At 45.5% G+C, this 20658-nt stretch overlaps 1 pseudogene; it reads left to right on the forward strand.

The window, feature by feature from the left end:
* LOC139799819 (D-beta-hydroxybutyrate dehydrogenase, mitochondrial-like) overlaps positions 1-16185 on the forward strand; it is a 16617-nt pseudogene extending 432 nt beyond the window's left edge.
* Positions 16186-20658: the final 4473 nt, after the last annotated feature.

Consider the following 20658-nt stretch of genomic DNA (forward strand, 5'->3'; position numbering starts at 1 on the left):
TGCCAGCGCTCTGAATTTGGAAGTGAGCTTAAGGGAGAAAAAAAAAAAAAAAAAAACAAAAAACAAAAAACCAACAAAAAACCTGTGAATAGAACAGAACTGCATAAACAACCTCTTATCTATGTTTTAAATAACACGAGATGTCTTTCACTGGATTGGAATTAGCTTAGCTCTTGCTTAAAATCCAGACAGCCTTTCTGCAGGCACTAAAAAGAACCCGCAAGTGAACGCGGTTTTGCTCCACCTTAGTCCTGTCCTGCTGAAACGGCCAGAAAACAGCTTTGTCCCTTTTGCCATCTCTGACTTCGCTCTTCTTCTGTCCACTCTGCTCCTCTGACCTTGTCCCACCCCAGAAAATGTCTTCCTCTGTTTCTGACCTCAACTTCCTGACTTGAAAAAGGGAGTAAGCGAAGTCTACTGTGTCATTGCTCTCATCTTCAAATTAATTTGTTTGTTAACAAGAAGATGGTCAAAGGAGGGCATAAAAGGGGTCAGGATCCAGAAAACAAGTGACACAATAGAAGATGAAGTCAAGACAAGCATGGTGAGTTTCCACATTGAGACTGAAGCTGAAGAGTAGCTTCACTTTCCATAGCTTCTTTTGCAATAAATGTGTATAATTTTGAAAGATCACCTGCATGAGAAAAAAAAAATTACTATTTAATAAAGTGATGATATCCCAGTAGGAAAAGCTGGTGAGGTGTGTGCATCTGAGCTGGCTGCAGATTAAAACCAGGCTGCTTCAGTGGGGATGTTTTAACTATGTGGAAGGTGTAGTACAGTGCTGTGGGTCACACAGTGACTGGCTGAGGGTACAGCCAGTGCTGCCCTACCAGATTCCACAGCAGCATCTCCAGCACAAGAAGTTGCTGAGTCCTCAGTAGGTCTCAGGTGCCCTGGCAGCACTGTACACAAGTGCATCTCCTGTGCAGCATTTCCTGACAGTTGGTGATAGAGGCACCTGAAGGTCCTCAAAATGCCGATTAATGTCACTGCAGTGCCTGGTGGAGAGGTGATAGCAGCTCCTCTGCCTGGCTCAGCACTGTCAAACTCTGAGCTGCAGGCTGACCTTATCAAACTCGGAATGAGGCCCACTAGGCTTATCTTGGGACTTTCAGAAGATAAGGATAACAAGGCTTTTCTGTGTTTGGATGTTTTTTTGTAGGTAGGATCTTTTTGGCTGGGAATGGTGTTAATCCCTGCTCTCATCTGCTGGAGCTTTCTTTACATCAGGCATGGCACAAAGATGGGACAGATATAGATGTGCGGTTTCTTACATCCCTTGGGTTTCCTTTTCATCCTGCTTAGAGCTCCTGGGGCCTCAGCCTGTTATGAACCATGCTGCTATAGTGAATGTTTTACTACCCAATTAGAGTAATAAAAGCTATTAACAAATAATCACAGGAGCCTTCTCATACTGCAAGGTATTCCTCACTTTTGTCACCACTATAGACAGCTGAGAGGACTTTGCAACCTCCTTCCTTCTGCGTACAGTTCAGGGTTTGATTTTTTTATAACCTCAGAAGACAAATCAGCTGCTGAGAGCTAAAACTAGATGCAAAAAAGGAACACTTTGCAGGCATTTGCTTTTATTTTCTGCAGCTAATCTCTGTCCTCATTAGACCAGCTGATGAGGGAGTTAATGATGGCTGAGGATTGGATATCTTCTCTGTTTGTCTGTCTTAGGCTCTGGTTATAACTGGATCTCCTGCTTGGTTGCTGCCCTTTTGGGAAGCTTTCTCTTCTCAGGACTCAGAGGCAAAAGGTCTAGGGAGGTGAGACAGAGAAAAACATCAAATCCTTTCTTCTCCCAGGGCCAAGTTGCTAAATTAATGTGGGAGGTAACTTTGGCATATTCTGTGATCTGGTTTGTACTTGATACTTTTCTGTCTTGGAGTTGTGTCACTGTAAATGAGATTAAAACTGAGTACAGTGTATTTAATTCTAATTGTATGTCCTTTAGCTGTGTCTGCCTTCAGAGCTTTAGCAGAGCCTAGCCTGTAGCTGCATCCTCTTTGCTTGAGCATAGGAATCAGCATTAATGTGGGTGTTTTTATGTTAGATGCAGGATAGACTTTTGATCTGTTCTCATTTCAACTTCAAATTATGAGTCCCCTTGGAAAGCAATAACTTCAGTATGAGATATAGGTGAGGGCTCTCTGAACATCTTGAGTTTGTGCAGTAATGATCTGATCACTATCACCTTGCAATTATTCTTTATTGTGACTTCACTGCCACCCATGTCAGCAAAACAAGTTCAGAGAGTACTGGTTATTGCCCCATTTCTGTTTGAAAGAGTGGCTGGACAAGCTGAATCATTTCAAATGTAGGTAGTATAGAATGCAAATGTTCATATTCCAGCTATTGCTAATAACAGTATCAGGCAATATGAGATATCTTCACAGAGATGTAACTGACCTCACTTCCTTATTGCATTCTGTAGCTCTTTATTACTATGTCATGTTACTGCCTCACAGTGTGTAGCACTGCAACTGGGTGCCTGCAAGATGAGCCAAGCATTAGGAGTTTGTTGTTTCACAGCTGTGGTGAAAAGAGCAGGGGAGAGATGACTTTCAAGCAAAGAAAGAGGATGAATGGGCAGTGTTTTGATATATTATTCTCTTCAAGATTTAGGACTCCGTTTTCACATCTTATCACAAGCCTGTTGTGTCATACCAGATGGAGTATCAAATCTCCTGCAATTTATCCATCAGTCAAAAGATAATAATTATGTAGGAGAGAACTGTAGGATTTGGTAAGGTGTTCTTGTTAAGATTGGTGTTTTTCAGAAGAAAACCCTCACCTGCAGTCACATTCCTGCATGGTAAAATATGGCATGGAAAGTACTGCATAGAGTGGGAGTAGGTAGGAACAGAAAATAGAGAGGCACTCTGCAGTTAAAGGAGCTGCTGTATAGTTCAAGCAGATGACATATTGTCATTTGGATGTTTTTCTATGCTGCTCCTATAATGCCCAGGAGTTGTTAGATCAGTAGCTTCTTTTGAAATGTTTCTGTTCTGTTTTGGCCACTGGCGTCTGAAAGAAAGTGCTACTGTTATAGCTCAGGTATGGAGGCAATACAAATTGTTACGGACTGCCAATTGAATAAATCCTGGATTTCACAGTAGTTGGGAGCTGGTTGTGTTTCTCCACAGGAATCTTGTCATCTTGTCTGTGCTGGTTGACCCAGAAGAATCTCCACTGAAACTGTTGGGTTTAGATTGCAGCCACGTTAGCGTGCACACAGGTGGTATGCCCACTGTGGCTTGCAGCTGGAATTTTACCTTCTGAACACAAACTGGCCCTGGCTGTGGGGCTGCAGGCTCCTCCTGGGCTCTGTTGCAGGGTGCTCTTGGTACCTGCATCATGGCAGTAAATGTCAGTGTTCTGTTCCTGTCTTTTCCCCACACAGGCTGAAGGGAAGGCGGTACTGATCACAGGCTGTGACAAGGGTTTTGGACATGCCTTGGCAAAACAGCTTCATGCAAAGGGATTTACTGTTTTTGCTGGATGCTTGCTCATGGTGAGTAGCAGTACTGATCAAAACTCTCTGATTGGAGAAAAATGCTTCTTAAGTGACAGCATCTTCATCTGCAGCCTCCGTTTACCCTCATCCAAGACCCAGGGGAAGTGCAGCAGGCAGGGCTTGTTACATCTTCAGTTGCTTCATCTGCCTGTTGCATCCTGTCATTCCTGTAATTCTGAGCTCTCTAGGGCAGAAACTCTGCCAGTTGCTTGTGTGTACAGTAGCTTGTACACACTATTGTGTACAAATAGCTTGTAGGGCACTATTTATTGCTGGAAGCCTCTCAGCAATACTGCAACACACCAAATAAATCTAATAGTCCATGGATGCAATGACACTATGACATGTCTGTTGCTGTCTTTTGTTCTGCCACTTGTCTTTGTGTGCACTCACCTCAGACTCATCTCCAGGCTGCCCCTCTTGCCTGGTTCAGGTTCTGTTTCCAAAGCCTCTTCTAATTGTTCAGTTTCTGTGTAGCTGAATAAACAAATTTACCATACCTTTCTGATATCTGTAGGCCTCACTGTCTGTTACCTGTCTTTGGCAGATGACATTCGTTGTTGTAAACTTAGGGACACTGAATCAGAAGGGTTGCAGACCTGTCACCCAAGTTTCTGCTCTTACAGGTAACAGTGTTGTGTAATCCTCTTTACAAACTGGGCCAGCACCGCTTCCATTTCCACTGGGGTTTTATTCTTATTATGTGTTTTTGCTGTTTTGTTAGTGAAAACTCATGTGATTCCCAACCCGAATTGTTCAAAATCAGTTCATACCCCCTTGTTTCTGTGTTTAAAGATGGCCATTTTGGCACAGGTGCTCAGGGAGTGATGACCACAGATTCCTGAGTAGCGTAGAGGGTGAGAACAAATAAAAAAAAGGTGACCCTCATTGCCTGTGTGATCTCAGCAGAGGTTATGTTCTTCCACCACATCAGAAGGAAAAACTATTATCAGATGACACATTGTGTAATTTGAAAACAAAAGACTCCTATTGGAAAATTGCCACTATTTGGAAATTTCCATGTGGAGGCTCTGTAAATCTTTCGGTAATCACGTCACACACTGCTTTGGGATGGCTTTGTCTGGTGATGGCAAGTCAGGCAATCACTTTGTTGAGCAACTGATGTAGGCAACAGAGAGGGGAGACAGGGTGGTCTCAGAAGGCAGCATGCTAGTGTGGAGCAGAGACGGCCAGTCTCCATTTGAAACCACATAAAGAAAATAAATGCTCCTGAAGTAAGCCCTGCTTTATTTTATTGATTATAAAAACCTGTTACTTCTTGATCACAGATACTACCTGTTCCAGAATGGCTAGGCAGCTCTCAGCGTCTCTTCTGATCTGGCATGGAAACTTCATACTCAGAGCTAAAAATCTGTGGTTCCCTACTTACATTCTGTGTAGAAGTGGAAAATGCATCAGCAGTCGTGGTTGGTTTGCAGGTGACATTCAGGAGATACACTGAGCACTTGATCCTGAAGGGGAGAACGTAATTTTTCCTGTTCAGTGTGTTAATAAATTTTCAGGAGACCTGGACTCAGCACCTAGATTTAACTTCAGGGTTTTTTTCCTGACGCTGGAATGTCAGTGTTGCCTTATCTGCTGTTAGGTGCATCTGAAGGGCAGGGTCTGATGGTAATGGAGTTATCTGGATAGCTGTTGCAAAAGTCTTACAGCTGAGTGTTTTCTACAGTTCTTTGAATAGCCAGCACACTTGTGGAGCAGCCTTGTGTTGATTGAGGGAGATAATACCCTAGGAAATTAAAATTTGGTGAGCAGGAGCTTACTGAAAACTGAATAGTAGAATGCTCATGAGATGAAAATGTTTATAAATATTCAGCTGACTGCTCTGAGGAAAGGAAGCATGTAGTGACTGCAGGAAAGGATGATGGATCCAAAAAAAAGCAGGAATCATCAGTGGAGGCAGGGAGCTGTTAGGTCAGATCTCTTGTGAAGAGTAAGATACGAGCATGTGATTGGTTGTTGCTGTGTGTAGGAGTGCACGTGCAGTGTGGCTAAGAATGCAGCTACCTTAAGGTAACTGGCAGTGTGCATGTCTTGAAGTAACATGGCAGTGAGCTCATGACAAGTGCAAGGAAACTTAACCTGTCATGCGAGAAGTGTGATCTTCTGTGGGTTCACTGCAGGGCCAGAGCAGGTATGGGGGCAGCTGTCCTAAAAGAGATGCCAGGCCGTTAGTTCATACATAGTTACTCCATCATCACTTATCTGCTTTTATACTAAGAATTAAAGGATGCCTGATGCCACCAGAGAAAGCTCTTCCATTAAATACAAGATAGTGCACCTTTGAGTACATCAGGAGCTTTTTAGTGATTAGAGAGTCAAAAATAAAGTTACAGAAATAGCAAGAATAGTGCAAGCAGGCTGTAACAGAACTGGACAGGATCAAGTGTAGAGGGGATTTCATTTAGCAAAAACAAGTAAGTCAACAGAGAAAGTTTCTATTAATATATTAGAATAAGATGGCAAAACACAGAGACTGATTACAAAATAACTTGAAAAGTAGAAGGTACAGAAAAAGTTCAAATAATAATTGTCTTACTTTCTCTGCTCTTACTGGGAAAAAAAGGATAAATTGTTTTCAGAAGCCAGCTGCCAGCAGTTTTCATGAGGACTGCAGGTAAGAAAAGGAAATGTTCTCATAAATAGATGTGTCCAAGTTCACTAGGCCTGACATAATGTACTGAAGAGCGTTCAAATGAGCCCTTGTGATTTCTGTTCCATGGGTAGAGTGCTTTCCAGCAGCAGATGGAGGTCAGGGGATTTCCAGAAGTCTGGAACAGGGCTGATCTTGTACTTCCCCTCCCAAAGGAGACAGGTACCTGGAATTGCCATCTTACCTTCAGTGCACTAGATTAAGTTGCAACACATCTATTTTACAGATGTGTAGATGATAGTGTGACACACATTGTCCATGTAAGCTACTGAGAACAGTCTGTCCCATGTGAGTCTAATCTCATTCTGGCTAAGCAGCAGAGTGGTGAAAGGAGAAGGAATAAATGTCTCCTGCATAAGGGTTTTGACACAGTCCCTCATGATAGTCTCGTGAGCAGAGCCTGTGACTGCTGCCCAGTCCCAGGGAAATTTTATTGGAAGTGCCTCCTGGAACACAGTGTTCACTAGAAAAGAAATGTGTGTGGTGCCAAGCAAGGAGGACTGCGGAACCTTTGGGGCACAGAGTTCAAAATGATCCTGATAGATCACTTGGAGTATGAATCCAGTAAGATGGAATCCAGTAATGACAAACACAAGGTATTCTCCCTAGGAAACGTGGGAAGGCAGCAGGTGCATAGGCAGCTGTCATGGTTTAACACTGCAAAATTACAGGACAGAAAATTACCTTTATCCTGGCCCGAACCAGGACAGCAGCAGTGGGGCTGGGCAGGGAACTGGTGCAGATGGAGCGAGCTGGCCAGATCCATGGCTGTTCAGCATTGTGTTCTTGGCTTCCTGAGTCCCACTCAGGAACTCTGAGTGGACATCTCTGGGTGCCCAAGTGCTTGCCAGGGCTGAATGCTGAATCCCAGGAACTTCCTTGGGAATAGCCCTTGGCTCAGTTGATCACAGGAGGGCTTTCTGCTAAGAAGCCCCTGTATGATCTGCCTGTACCTCATCCCCAGCTGCATCAGGATCCTCCAGACCTCAGCAGGGGAGGGGAGCAAGCAAGGGGAAAGGGAGGAAGCCAAAAGCTGGAGCCAGGCTCTTCCACAGGGTGGAGAGGGCTTGTGTGGTTGTTGGGCTCCATGCCCGGGAGCAGCTGCTGCTGTGCAGAGGGTGGGGTGGGTGGCCAGGACCCAGGGCTGCAAGGGCAGGATAATCACAGGAAATGAGATAGCTGGGAGGAAATGCACAGTCTGGTGAGAACATGGGCAGCAGGCTGGGCTGGAGCAGGGCAGCTTTCAACTGATGAAACTGGGGTGGCGAGGCTGGGAGATTCTCTAAGAGGGAAGGAAAGAAAAAAAAAAAAAAAGAGGGTTTGGGAGAACGGTTTTGCCCAAGCAATCAATTGGGCAGTGCTGCCAGGATCCCCCCAGGAATTCTATGTGACTCTTGCTGCTGCATGGCTCCTGCTGGTGAGTCACAAGGTCACAAAGACCATCCCAAGGAGAGCAGCCTGGCTGCACCCATGGGAACTGCTCCAGGTATCTTTCCTGCCAGCAAATTTAGCGTTTGAAAAACAAGGAGGAAATACCATGTGGGTATCTGAACAGGGATTGTGCTTACAGCCCTTGAAGATGATAGAACTTAAGATGATACCCACTTCTTTCCCTAAAAACACATGGCTGCTTCATTTGTGACAAGGTTTTCTGGACAAAAGAGGCAATTTGTTTTACAGTTAAATAGCAGCTGAGGTGGTGTCTGCAACTGTGAAAAGTGGTTCCCATTGGTGTTGCATGTCAGTCTTCCAAAATCAGTATGTTTTGTCACCACTGGATTTGTAGCTGGAAAGGTAACTTTGCAGATTGAGTTGCATTGGTGGTAGAGGAAAATTAATTTCTATGTGAATAAAACAAAACATTTATTCTGGATTTTTAAGTTCCTGGCCTGTGACTTTTCTCAAAAAGTAATTTGTTTCTCAAAAAACAGTGTAAATATTTCTCTTTTAGGTCATAAGCATTATGAAAGATTAAAATAATGTAGGATAGGTTGTTTTCAGTACTCTGAAATGACAGCTGGTACTTGAGTACAGATATAGCCAACTTTTTTTTTCCTACAGAGATCCAGTCGATCTCTTTAAACGCTGAATTAGCTCCACTTTATTCACTGTTAAGTATCTGAAAGTTACCTTCATAACTCAGTAAGATGCAAGAGCATCTTCCAGAAATGTAGAGAGGCATCCCAAAACCCTCCCCCATTCCAGAGGAATATATTTTGGTGACTATGTGATTAACTTGTAATGGCCCTTCTGGAGATTCTTTTCATAGCTAGATAAGAGGGCTAGACACATCATGTCACCATGCTTGATGTGCATCAGGAAAGCTCTGGGTCTTTATTTACTGTTTTTTGGTACCAGGAAATAAGTCAGTTGAGACATGAGACACAGACATGGGGCCAGCAACTCATTCTTACTACTTTCATTACTCTAGTGTAACTATATATGGATTTTTAAGAGAGCTACATTTCCTTAAGGCTGTGATGAACATTTCAGCTCTTTTCCTTCAGTGTTCACTGGACTGCAGGTGGAGGTGAGATGTTGTGTATTTATTAAGTACCCTGAGGGATGTATAGAAAAACTAAGTGGTCACATGTTTTTAACATCCTGGCTGCAGAAGCAGCTGAGCAGGTGACTGTGGGAGGGTTGCTCACCTTGTTTGCCCTTGTACTGGGGGAGCTGGTATCAAGTGTGAAAGAAAGAGTGGCAGCCAGGCATGGTGACTCACCAAGTCATCACTTCTTCCTCCCTAACAAGGCAGAGCCTGTGATTCAGGGAGCAGTTTCGTGAATCAGATCTTGAGCCTGGAACTGCATGTCTGATCTGTGCTCATTTCACTTTTATTTGCTGTATACCACCTGAGCAAGGCTGTAAGACTTAGGCAGCAATCCTGTCTGGAAGTGGTCTGGGAAAATTTGGAATCTTAACTGTGTTCAGGTTTGATTAAACGACAAAAAAAACAAACCCTGCAGTAGTAACAGAATATTATGGAATGGAGGGAAGAAAGGAAAAGAGCAGAAAGGAGAGCAGAGCCATCATGTTCTTGTTACCAACAGTATGAATAAAAAGATTTGTTGTTGCTTCCTAGGCCAGAATCTCCTCCTTTCATGTCTCCTGCATGTAATCTTGTTGTTGTGTGGCAGATCTCCACTGTATATGTAGTCCTGTTCTGCTGTGTAGTAAGAGCAAATTATTATTATATAGGTTGAGCTGTAAATGTTTCCTGCTGTTTCCTGTAGCATCAGACCATTTGCTGTTAGGCATGCCAAAGGTGTCCCTGCTGTCTTTTTTCCAAAGTGCTCTGACAATACTATTTCATACTATTTCATTAGAAACCAGGTTATGTTCTGAGATTACACAATTATGGTGCCTTATTAGTCTGTTAATTTTAAGCCTAAACAATCCAGCTCTGATTTATGTACAAGTGTTTGCTATGTTACCTGCAGAGCATGGAGCCCCAGGCAGTGGGGAGTCCTTCACAGTTATCTCAGTCTGGCACAGTGTTTGAAAGTCTTACAGATGTGAAACCCTTCATGTGAGGAGCTAACAGTAGGGACTTTGTGGTCCTTCAGAGTGGTGGGTCACAGATGCAGATATAGGGGCTGTGCTGGAGGGAATGGGGAAATGGCTGGGGGTCACGTGGGTTCATGTAGCTCTCAAGCCTGTGTGTGCACCAGGTTTACACCTCTGAGTTATTTCAATAGCTTCTGTTTCCTGTCCATGTGAACATGCCTGGCCCCAATCTGCGTTATTGTTCCTTGTCAGTCTTAGTGGGACATCTTTCTTTTCTGCTGAACAGGATGAGAATGGAGATGGAGCCAGGGAGCTGAAGAACATGAAGTCAGATCACATGAAAGTGCTACAGATGGATGTGTGCAGTGACCAGGAGGTGGCTCAGGCTGTGGATTTTGTGAAGAGGACACTGAAGGAGACAGAGGAAGGTGTGTGGAGATCTTTGTATTTCCAGCACAGCTGGCCCTCTGCTGTGCTCACAGAATCCTTTCTACAGAGGATTCCTGGCCTGTGCTGGCCAGGTCAGTCCCTCTCTGCAACACGAAAAGAGGGTTAACAAGACTGGAGACCTGTGACAGCATTTGGGTGGCAGGCAGTGTTGTACCCAGGTCAGTTAGGAGAATTGTCTTGCTGTTTATGTGCCCCATGGAAAGTGACCAAGACTGGCTGGAGGACTGGTCTAACACTACATGCTGTAAAAAGCACCAGTGGCAGCAAGCCCACAAGAGCCCTGTGTCTTTCTCCTTGAGCGGCTGTGAAGGGCAAAAGATGGCCAGAGCCTGATGCCCTCCTGGTGCTCCTGCTGCAGCCTGGCTCACACAGACCTTTCTGTGGTGATCCTCCTAGTGATGATGTGAGCCCTGGCTGCTTAATGCTGTCCTCTCTGTTGTGCTGACTGACTGATCCAGAGCAATCTGCTTCCAAACCTGGATTGTGCTTCAGCCAGGTCAATTCATGCCATGCCATGTCTGAGGTAATGTGAGGCAGGATCCAGGATTAGCTTGGTATAGACCATCTTAATCCACATCTCACCTTAAGTACAAGTCTAACTCATGGATCCTAAGAGCATGTAAAAGAAGACAGGAGTCCATTCTGCATGCTTCTTTATCTCTTGGAAGGGGAAGGGGTTTGGCAGTGGGACTGGAGCTTACAGTCAGAACCTAGTGTGACACTACCAAACCTTCTCCCATGTGGTGAGGCTATGAGGCTTCTTGCTTGCCCTGCATAGGTTTCTCTGCAGCCTCTGTGCAAGTAGCAAGCTGGACAGCAGCTATAGACCCAACCAAGGGTGGACTAAAGTTCCACATCTAAGGGTTGTGTGGCTGGAGCGTGATTGTTCCTCTTGAAGCCTGGATAAGTCTGCCATGTGTCTTTGTTCACAGCAAATACCAAGCTAGTAAATAACAGCTGTGCTAATATTCATGCAAATTACAGGAGCACACCCTTTCTCCTAAAACAAGGATCTGAAGCATAACCAAGTTACCTCCAAACTCTGTTCCTACAGATGTTCTCACTGCATTTTTCTTCCTACACAGTCACTCAGTCCTTGTCACACATTTTGCAGCTTCTCAAGCTTTTCCTTAAAGAGCCCAGCAACATCAGTGCTGGCACAGAGCCATTTCCCACCTAGCAAAGGCTTGTAAGGGAGCAGCTCTGTTGCTTCTATAAATGCAGCAGTGTTTGCAAAGCCATGTGTATAGTAGGGACTGAGAAGTTGGGTGCTTGATCAGCAAGTTGGACTGGTTCTTCCTGCTCTTGAGAGCCTTATCCTGTAGTTGCTTGCTGCAGCACAGTGTACAAAGCAGCAAAGGCTTCTTTTTAAGGACATGTGTGACTGAGATTTGGAGCTTCCCAATAAATAGTGCTCAATAAATAAGTGCTGGAATATAGAGACAACTGAAACCAAGGTGCCTTGCACAAAGGTGCTTGTTGCACACTGAGTGTGGCCCCAGAGGAGCGAGGGCAGAACAGTTCTTGGTGCTGTACATTTATAGCTCTTCTCACTTTGATGTGTACATAAGGGTAAATGCATTTCGATGGGAGTGCCCCTGTTTGCTCTCAGTCTTTTGCAGTTCCCACTGCATTGTTGACAGTAAAGAAATAATAGTGATAAGGCTCAGCTCAATAAGCACACTGCTGTCCAGCAAACAGCCCTGTGACTGAGTGCCTATCAGCACTTTGTTCCATGTGTAATGTGACCTGATCAGGGAGCAATGAAATTCCAAGAATGAGCTATTGTAAATAATGTTTTTATGAATATCACAGAATCTAACCTTCCCAAGAATTAGGAGATAGCTATAGAGACATTTTGAATCAGGAATACTCTCAGAGATCAGTTTAGGATTGACATCTTTTGTGGTTGATAAATTCCTGCCAAATTTGCTCTGCATAGCTCTTTTTACTAGTGAAATTACACCATCAGATACCCTGTTTCCATGGTCCTTCTGCTAGTGATTCAAGCATGCTTTGCAGAAGCACTAGAGACCCCATTCAGGCTAAGATACTGTGCTGACTGCCAGATGAGTATGAATTTCAGAGTTATCTTGACTTAATAAAGTTGGCAGCTTCAGTAAGTGCAGCAGCAGCATCTTGGGCAGAGCAGTAAAACTACCTGACTGCAGGATTTAAAATCTTTAGTTGATAAAACAGAATGATAGGTGTGCAAAATATTTTTCTTAGCTTTTGCTGCGGGCCACAACTTTGCTATTATCCTAAGCAGCCCCTGTGATCTGGTGGGGATTGGGAAGAGTTTATCTGAAAGGGGGATACAGCTGCAGGCCAGTAAACTGGAGCAATATTCATCACTCTATCAGAGACAGGAGTGCAGGGCAAAACGGGTGCCAGGATCAGCATATGGGAGCTGGGAGATGTGGGAATGGTGGCAGCTATGAGAAACAAATGGGGAAATCCATCCTGGGATAGCCCATGAAGGAGTGGTTAATGCAGTTATCATTGAGTAGGACTGACCTTCCCTGGTCCCCTGTGTGTGCCTCATCAACAGCCTTCAGGGAATGTGGATCTTGCTGGGAACAAAGCAGAATTTCTAGGGCCAGTGTGAGAGTACAGAGCCAGTCTAGGAAGGACATGCTTGTGTCTTAAAATGCACCACCAGGAAGATAAATTCCCTTGGTACTTATTGGGCAATGGTGGAATATTGCAATTTGCTTAGAGGGCTGAGTTCAGTACAACACATGGTTACTATCTGACTATGAATAAATATAGGCTGGAAGTTAGTAAAGGACTTTGATACATCAAGGCAAGGAAACTATGGAAAGGAGGCAGGGCAAACAGCCCCAAAAAATTGAGAAAGAGCTTGATAAGTTTTATCAACAGGGTGGCATGACGTGGGTGCTTTTGATAGCAATGTCAGAGATCCCTGGACACAAAGACTTTTTAGCCCTGTATTTGTTCTTGGTAAGAGGAAGGGCAGTGAGTAGAAAGGGGCCCCAACTCCAGCTGAGTACTTACACAGTGAAAAGTAACCATGGTGTATGACAGGACATCTAATGAGGAGCAACTCCCTTATCTTGTTCAGGTCTTCTGTTTGTTCCTCCTGCAGTTTATGGCTGCATAGTCCTATGCTTCAACAAATTCACAAAGTATGGACTCAGCCCTACAGTGTTTGCCTGTGGGACTCCTGCAGTAATCACTTTGAAGGGTCAAGTTATCAGTGACCCACCAGGTCCTGGACCTGTAATGGGCTCAGTGCAGATGCTCTTAGTAAGTACAGTCAGTTTAATTTTGGCAGGACTGCATGCACAGAAGACATTAATTTTTAAATTCTATTGGTTCGAAGGGTTGGTTTTAAGTTTGCCATTTTCTGCTATAGTTAGGGTTGAGGGAAACCAAATACCTGGACCAAAATACAGCAGCTGTTAACTGGGCCTTGAACTTGCAGATCAATATATATACTCTCCAAGACAGTGAGTCAGAGTTGTGGAGGGGATTCAGAAATGAAAGATATTTGATGGATTTTTTTTTTTTTTTTTTTTTTTAAACTGAGAGAAAGTCCAGCCCTCTACAAACTGCAAAAGCCATGGTAAATTCACTGACTGAAGGCAAAGGGACTGACAGGAGGCATAGAAGAAGGTCAGCCAGATCCAGCTGTACAAGACAGTACAGTTTGACAAGACAGTGTTTGACCTTAGAGGAAACTTTAGGAGAGGCAATGCTTGTGTGACCCTGTCACTCTCCCTGATGTTCCAAAGAAGCCCCAGTGGCTTCACTTGTGGTGTACCAAGGGTGTATTTCATCCCCTTGATGAATTTTTCTTGAGTTTTTCTACAAAAGTGCACTGTTCTTTGTCAAAGAGTTGTGCTAATTTGAACAATAACAAAGGCTTCTTCTATGCAATGCTTTTCCTCATTCCAGTCTTTAACTATGTGTTTGTTGACAGGTCTGTGGGGTCTGGTGAACAATGCTGGTGTCTCAGACTTTGGAGAGGTGGAATTTGCAAGTTTGGACAACTACAAGAAGGTAGTAGAGATCAACCTGCAGGGCACTGTGAGGGTGACAAAGGCTTTCCTGCCCCTCATTCGCAGAGCTAAAGGTACGTGCTAGGGATTGTGGCAAAACTCAGAGAGCTTTTGTAGCACAGCAAAGAGATGTAGCTAAAAATCAAGACTCAGACTGTGCTTCAAGGAGCACTTGTGCAGTCCAGGGAGGGTGTCTGAGGCACACAGGCAAGCTAGACAGCAGGGTTCAACATGCTGGGTAAGCATCTGGTAGTACAGGCAGCTCTTGGGGCAGACACCTATGCAGCAGATGCTATCTTAAACATCCCAGGGTATCAGAGACCTTTGTGCAGTGATGGCAGATAGGACACAGGACTCCAGACCAACTTTAGAGAAAGTGACTGGATGCCAGAGCACCAAGTGCTTGTATTTGTATAACTGAGTCTTCTTCCTTCCTGTTACTCATTCATAGATGACTGCAGAGTGGCAGTGGCACTGCTGCCATTGCCTCTAGACAATGCATGATCTCTGCAAATGGCCTGCCATGGGCTGCTGGTGGGACCTGGAACAAGGGCTCTGTGCTGACCCACAGACAGCAGCATGTGAAGTCTCCATTTGTCTCAAGGCTCCTGGCTGACATGCTGGGTGGGTTGGCTGTGCCATGGTGCCATTTTAGAGAAACCTCTTACTGGTTCTGTGCCACCCAGCTCAGGTCTAGAAGGGTGTAGCTGCGTTGGGCAGAGTGGCTACAGATACACTGTTGTGCTTGCAGAAAGAGCCACAACACTTATATGGCACCACGCTGGGGTGTGCTTTCCAGATAACAACAATGCTGGAGCTTGAGTGCTTCTCAAGCAGGGTGCAGGAGTGGAGGACACTGTTATGTCAGAGCACACAGCTAGTAGCCAGAGAGTGTCTGGGCATTTCCCTATTTGGAAATTAGGAGGAAAATGTCTTTTAGAATCCTTTTAAATACAGAGATAGGCATTTGTACCATCCATGGATGAGGTCAAAGCAGGGGCTAATCTTTCTTGAGTCAGGATGGAAGAGTTCCTTGACAGGGGATTTGGACGTCTCTTCAAGATTCAAATTTTATAATGGAGCATCATCCAACAAAGCACCTCTTTACTGGGATGTTCTGGCTCATGCTTCTGCAGGCTGTCAGCTCTCACTGCTCTTTTCTCTCTAGGCCATGTGGTGAATATCATCAATCTTGGTCTTGCTATTAGATTTCCAAATTTGGGGTGTCAGCCTTTTCTGAGAGCCTGTCGCAGGAGGTGTATGGCTGGGGTGTCAGAGTCATCCTCATCGAGCCCAATAGCTTCATGGCAGCCACGGGCATCCTGACAGCAGACAGTGTTGACAGGCAAGCTGAGGCACTGTGGAGTGGAACTGGTGACACTGTGCAGGAGGACTATGGGAGGGAGTATTTCAGTTGACAGGTGGCCCTGATGAAGTCCTTTGTTAACAGTGGCCTGCACGACATCTCTGCTCTTAAATGACATCACTGATGCTCTCACTTCCCCGTGACCAAAGAACCATTACAACCCCATGAATCTGTTGTGGTGGATGAGGCTGCAAGCCATGACTTACCTGCCCACTGCCATTGCTGGCTGGATTTACATCCCTGGAGCCACCCTGTAAATGGCCATCCTGCAGGCACCCTTCCAGTGCTCACACATACACACAGGTTAGAGCTACCTTAGCCAGGGCTCTCTGCAGTAGTCAGGGCACCAGAGTTACCCCAGTGACAAATTTGGATCATTACTGGGCTCCTGCTTTTCCTTACAAGGACAGGCTGCTAGTAGCAGAGCAAAGCTGTTGCTATGAGCTGTCTCAAAGGGAGAAAAAAAACAACTGAGAAACAGAAGCAGAATTTTCCATTTGATTGAAAATGGGTCAGTCACAGCCTTCCATTGTTTTCTTGATGCTGCTAGGAAGCTCAGCTGTGCTGTGATTCTCTGCCCTTTCCAGTAAAACAGCAACACTGCCTCTAAACAGCCTCATTACCTAGCTCGGGGGGGAGGGGGAGGGGGGAGGGGGGAGGGGAGGTGCGTCTTTTCCCTCCCAGCACCGTGGCCAGGAGGTGCCAGAGCCAGCTACTGCAGACAGGGAAAGGCCCTTCTAATAATGAATGAGATCTGAGCCATTCCTCAGTTCCTGTGGATGTTGGTGATTTGCAGCCTCTCTCCACCCACTGCTGATGAGCTTTTTGGGACAGGGTTGAATCTGATGTAGCAAACAATATTTGGCTCCTCTGACTGCTGCCCTAGGTACCCATGTCAGAACTACTTGGCTGTGGTAGATGCTGTCCAGCTGTTCCCTGCTTCCCTCATGTCACTGCCCCATGCTGGGCTTCCTTTAGCTGGTGAGGAGTCTTGCTTTTGCTTTCCCAGGTAATTTTTTTTGTCTCATTCTTTCTGCTCTTGAACAGTGATTGGGCACTGTGCAGCCAGTGTGGCCTGACTATGAGCTCTGGAAAGGTGCTTTAAGTGACACAAGCCTTTTTTTTAATATTGCACAATGAAAATTCTATGAAATGTCACACACGATTGCCTTCTCAGAGAACCTCCTGATAACTGATATGATCTACTTTTGCACAGTATCCTCAAAGGTCTCTCCTGTTGGCCATATATAGGGATTTCAATTATTTTTCCTAGTGCTGGGACTGCCTCTGTTTCATTCCCTCTGTCCCAGTGGTGACCACTAACAGAGCAGCCAGGGGGCTGTGGTCACTGCTGACCAGGCTTTTACTCCAGGGACCAGCTTTTCCTTCCACTACTGAACTTCGTTCTGTTTTGTCCTATGTGGGATTAAGTGCCTATGAAAATAGTTTATCTTTTGCTCTTTCCTCATCTGTCTCTGCTGCTCTGACTTTGAAACTGTGCCATAATGTGTTGCTGGCTGTAAATACTTGGAGTCTGGATGCAGCTGTGAATGCTGTGATGCCTGAGGAAGAAAGCAGGCTTCTCTTGGAGGTGCTGTTGTAGCTTGTATCACAAATAACAACTGCTGCAAATGCTGGCCATGAAGTTCTTTTCCATTCCAGATCATTGGCATGGGGAGATTAACTGCGATCCAGGACACAGAACAACCCCATGGAACTGCAGCTTAAGCAGTGTTGTAATAATTTCTGTCCCCTGCACTGTGAAATGTGAGTAAGATTAAGTAGCACTGATTTGCACAGAAAGAAAAATAAACTGTGATATTTGTAAAGCACATGTCTGTGTCTCCAGTGCTCATTTCTAAATTGTTTTTCCCACCGCCTTTGCATCTGAGGTCAGGATTTAATTTGGCTCAGTAATCAAGATGATGGTGGCACTCCTACTACCACGCAGATAGTAGGACAGTGGAAACCCTGCCTGGTGCAGAATGGGCAGCACAACCCATTTCATCAGCATAAGGCAGCTAGAGAGAGGTCACGCTGCAAACACATGAATCACCAGCATTTGTGTTTAATGTGATTTCCCTCAAATGACAGTTTTCCCTTTCAGACCAGCATGGTTCTCTGTGATGACTCCAAGTGTTGTGTTTGCTTTGGTTCAGCTTAACACATCCAGGGACCTCCTGGGGTCTTCCAAGCAAGCCCAGTGAGCCTGGATACTCGGGATAGCTTCAGATTCTTTCTGTCTTGACCAAAACCCAACTCCCAGTGTGTGTCCCTGATCTCATGGCACCTGTGGTTCCTGGTTTAGCCCCAACATGAAACCATTGGTAGCAGCAAATGGAGAGTTTAGAAGACAAAATGTTTGCTGTGGGTGAAGTGAATAGAAATCCTCTGTAAGTCTCTTGTGAGTGACAAGTGCTGCAGAGGAAGTGGTTCATTTCAGGTGGAGGCGAGAGGCAAGGAGTTGCTATGGAGATCCCTTGTCAGTTCTATATGTGTTTAGCTGTACAATGAGCCACAGAGATAATAGGAAACTGTGCTGCTTTCTCTGGGCTTCAAAAGATCCAGGTTTGCTATCCTGATGTGGCTGGGGATCTCAGAACAGTTGCAGAGCTGTCCAGGAGGCATGGTGAACCAAATGGGAGCTGTGGAGTGTCACTGGGAACCACGCTTGGCAGTCTGCTGGGGATTTGGAAAGATGTAGGCAGTAGGATGTGGTGACCATTAGCATTATTTCCATGTCCCACATTCCTCCCAAGTGGTGCTCCTGTAGGTGCTGTCTGGTTACTGGCAAAACCCAGCACAATGTCAGCTGACGGGTTAGCAGAGTGGCTGCTCCCCTCTGCCTCACAGGTGCAGCTGATGGACAGGTGATGCCACATGAGGCATCTGACTGACTTGTGCCATGTTAGTGCTGTCTGCTGTGAAACTGCAGGGAAATCTGCTTATCAGCACCCAACTCTGCAACAGTGCCACCCAGTGCACCCTGAAATACTAGGAGCCTTGCTTAGGAATTTAGAAACTTCTAAGACCTAGAAAAAACAGCATGATTTTATCTTTCTAGCTCTGAGACCTTCCCCGAACACGATGGTGCTGTATAAATAGCAATGGCAGCACCTGTCCTTCTGACTGGGGTTTTGAAACACACATTTTCAGCTTCTTGTGCAACCACAGTGCTGAGAAATGTCTTAGAAACAAACCAAAACCCATACCAGCAGGTTTCTCAGGCAGCAGCCTGAGCCCTGGGGACTGGAGAGGTGCTACAAATAGCATGAGAATTTGTAATGGAGCCAGCTCCACCTCCAGGGTCTGGTCTGGAGCCAGATACAGTTAATTTGTTCACAGCAGTTCTGGAAGGGCCACAGGGGTACTACTGATGCACCCACACCATCCTCTCCCTTGGCACACATTCAAGGAGGGAGCATAGCAGACCTGTGTCCTCACCCCAGGTGAAACAGCACCTCTGCCCTGACAGAGGAGTCACAAAGTGGCAAGGCAGCAGCATGCAGTGCCTTATCTCAGGGTCTCGGCAGTGAAGCAGCCCCCCGGAGCACTCCGCAGGATGCAGGGAGCACACTGCCTGCTCCTGGCACTCAGCAGCACCGACTCCCTGGAGCAGGAGGGAGCGGAGTGCACAGGGCTTGGCTGAGCCCGTGTTCAGGTGTGGTTATCATGCACATACTACCATAAACATGCAGAAAAATACTCCCTCGGGGGGGCTGTTAATTTGTTTCCTTGAGGGTGGTTTGCCTTACAGCACTGTTTTTGCACTGAGCAGGAGCAGTGGGTCTTTGCTCAATCCATTGCCTGCAGATTTGCAGTATTGCTTTCCCGGGTCCTTCACAGAGCAGATGGTTTTGTTTTGGTCCCATAGGTATGGTCAGGGAAGCATTTTCCTGGTCTGTTTTCTGGTAAAGCACATCTTTATCAGATTATTCTTAATGAAGGACCCTTGCCATCAGGCAGCTTCTAGCCCCAAGGAATCAACATAGAAAAAGAATCTGAAGTTTTCTGGCTTTTTGGAAAAATTTTTGTGTTTTTAAGACCCAATTGTACTCCTACGCCATTTCCAGCTTTTCAGCTTCATGTAATTTTAGCATGATACTGTCCAAATCAGTTTCATGGGTCCGCTTTGAATAACAGCACATAGTGACAATTGATCCATCTACCCATTCCTTGTTCTTGCCTTCCCCCTTGCCTGTCTTTTCCTGGCCACCATTGCACGAGGTTGTCCACTCCCTAGCTATGTCATATGGATGGGCCCCTTACATGAAAGTTCTTTCCTGTGCAGGACCTGGAAGGTCGTGTTGTGAAGGGCAGTGAAGTTTCCCAGTCTGTACCAGCCCCAGCACACAGCCAGAGGAATAAAAGTAGAAATGGGTAAAATGAAAGAAAGAATTTCTGCTTTGATTGTAGAGGTGCCATTAGGTGGAGTAACCAGGTAAGAGCCAGTCTGTTTTAATGGTGTAATGGAAAGATTTCTTCCAAGGACTGAGATCCAGCAGCTCTTCTCCTTGCCCTCACACTGACTCACTAAATGTCCTCCAATGCTTCACTCTGCCTGCACTCAGCTCCTTACTGTCCCAGCCATCTTTGCTACCACCCTACCCATGCTGGAAGGCAGAAAACCAAAAAGTATACATTGCAATGCAGTGCTGTTTGTTTCATTTGCTGCCATAACTCATTCCAGAATAGGTGTTATCCCCCTTTCCATAGGCTGACTTAAGTTTTTGTGGCACAATTAAAAATGTGGTGTCTCCAGTATTCTGCATGAAAGCTGCTACAAGTGGCTTATCAAGTCCTTTGAACTTTTATAGCTTTTGGGGGAAAAGTGCCAGGGTTGAGGGCAAGCATTAACACTGTTGTGTTGCTTTTAAACAGGCACCAAGTTTAACCATCACTCCACAGGCACCTTGCCCAGGGACCTTGAACTGCAGCTTGGAGGAAAACTTTTACTGCGTGACTCCAGGGCCTCCCTGCCAGAGCTCATGTCTCAGGGTGGTACCGGTCACCTTGTGGGGTCAAATGCTGTACAAGTTTTTTCCTGGTGGGACTTTAACCAGGGTTACTATGACAATCAGGCAGCAGGCTGCCAGCACTGTGTGTC

Source organism: Heliangelus exortis, chromosome 9 (genome assembly GCF_036169615.1).
Source record: "Heliangelus exortis chromosome 9, bHelExo1.hap1, whole genome shotgun sequence".
In the NCBI taxonomy this organism is placed as follows: Eukaryota; Metazoa; Chordata; class Aves; order Apodiformes; family Trochilidae; genus Heliangelus; species Heliangelus exortis.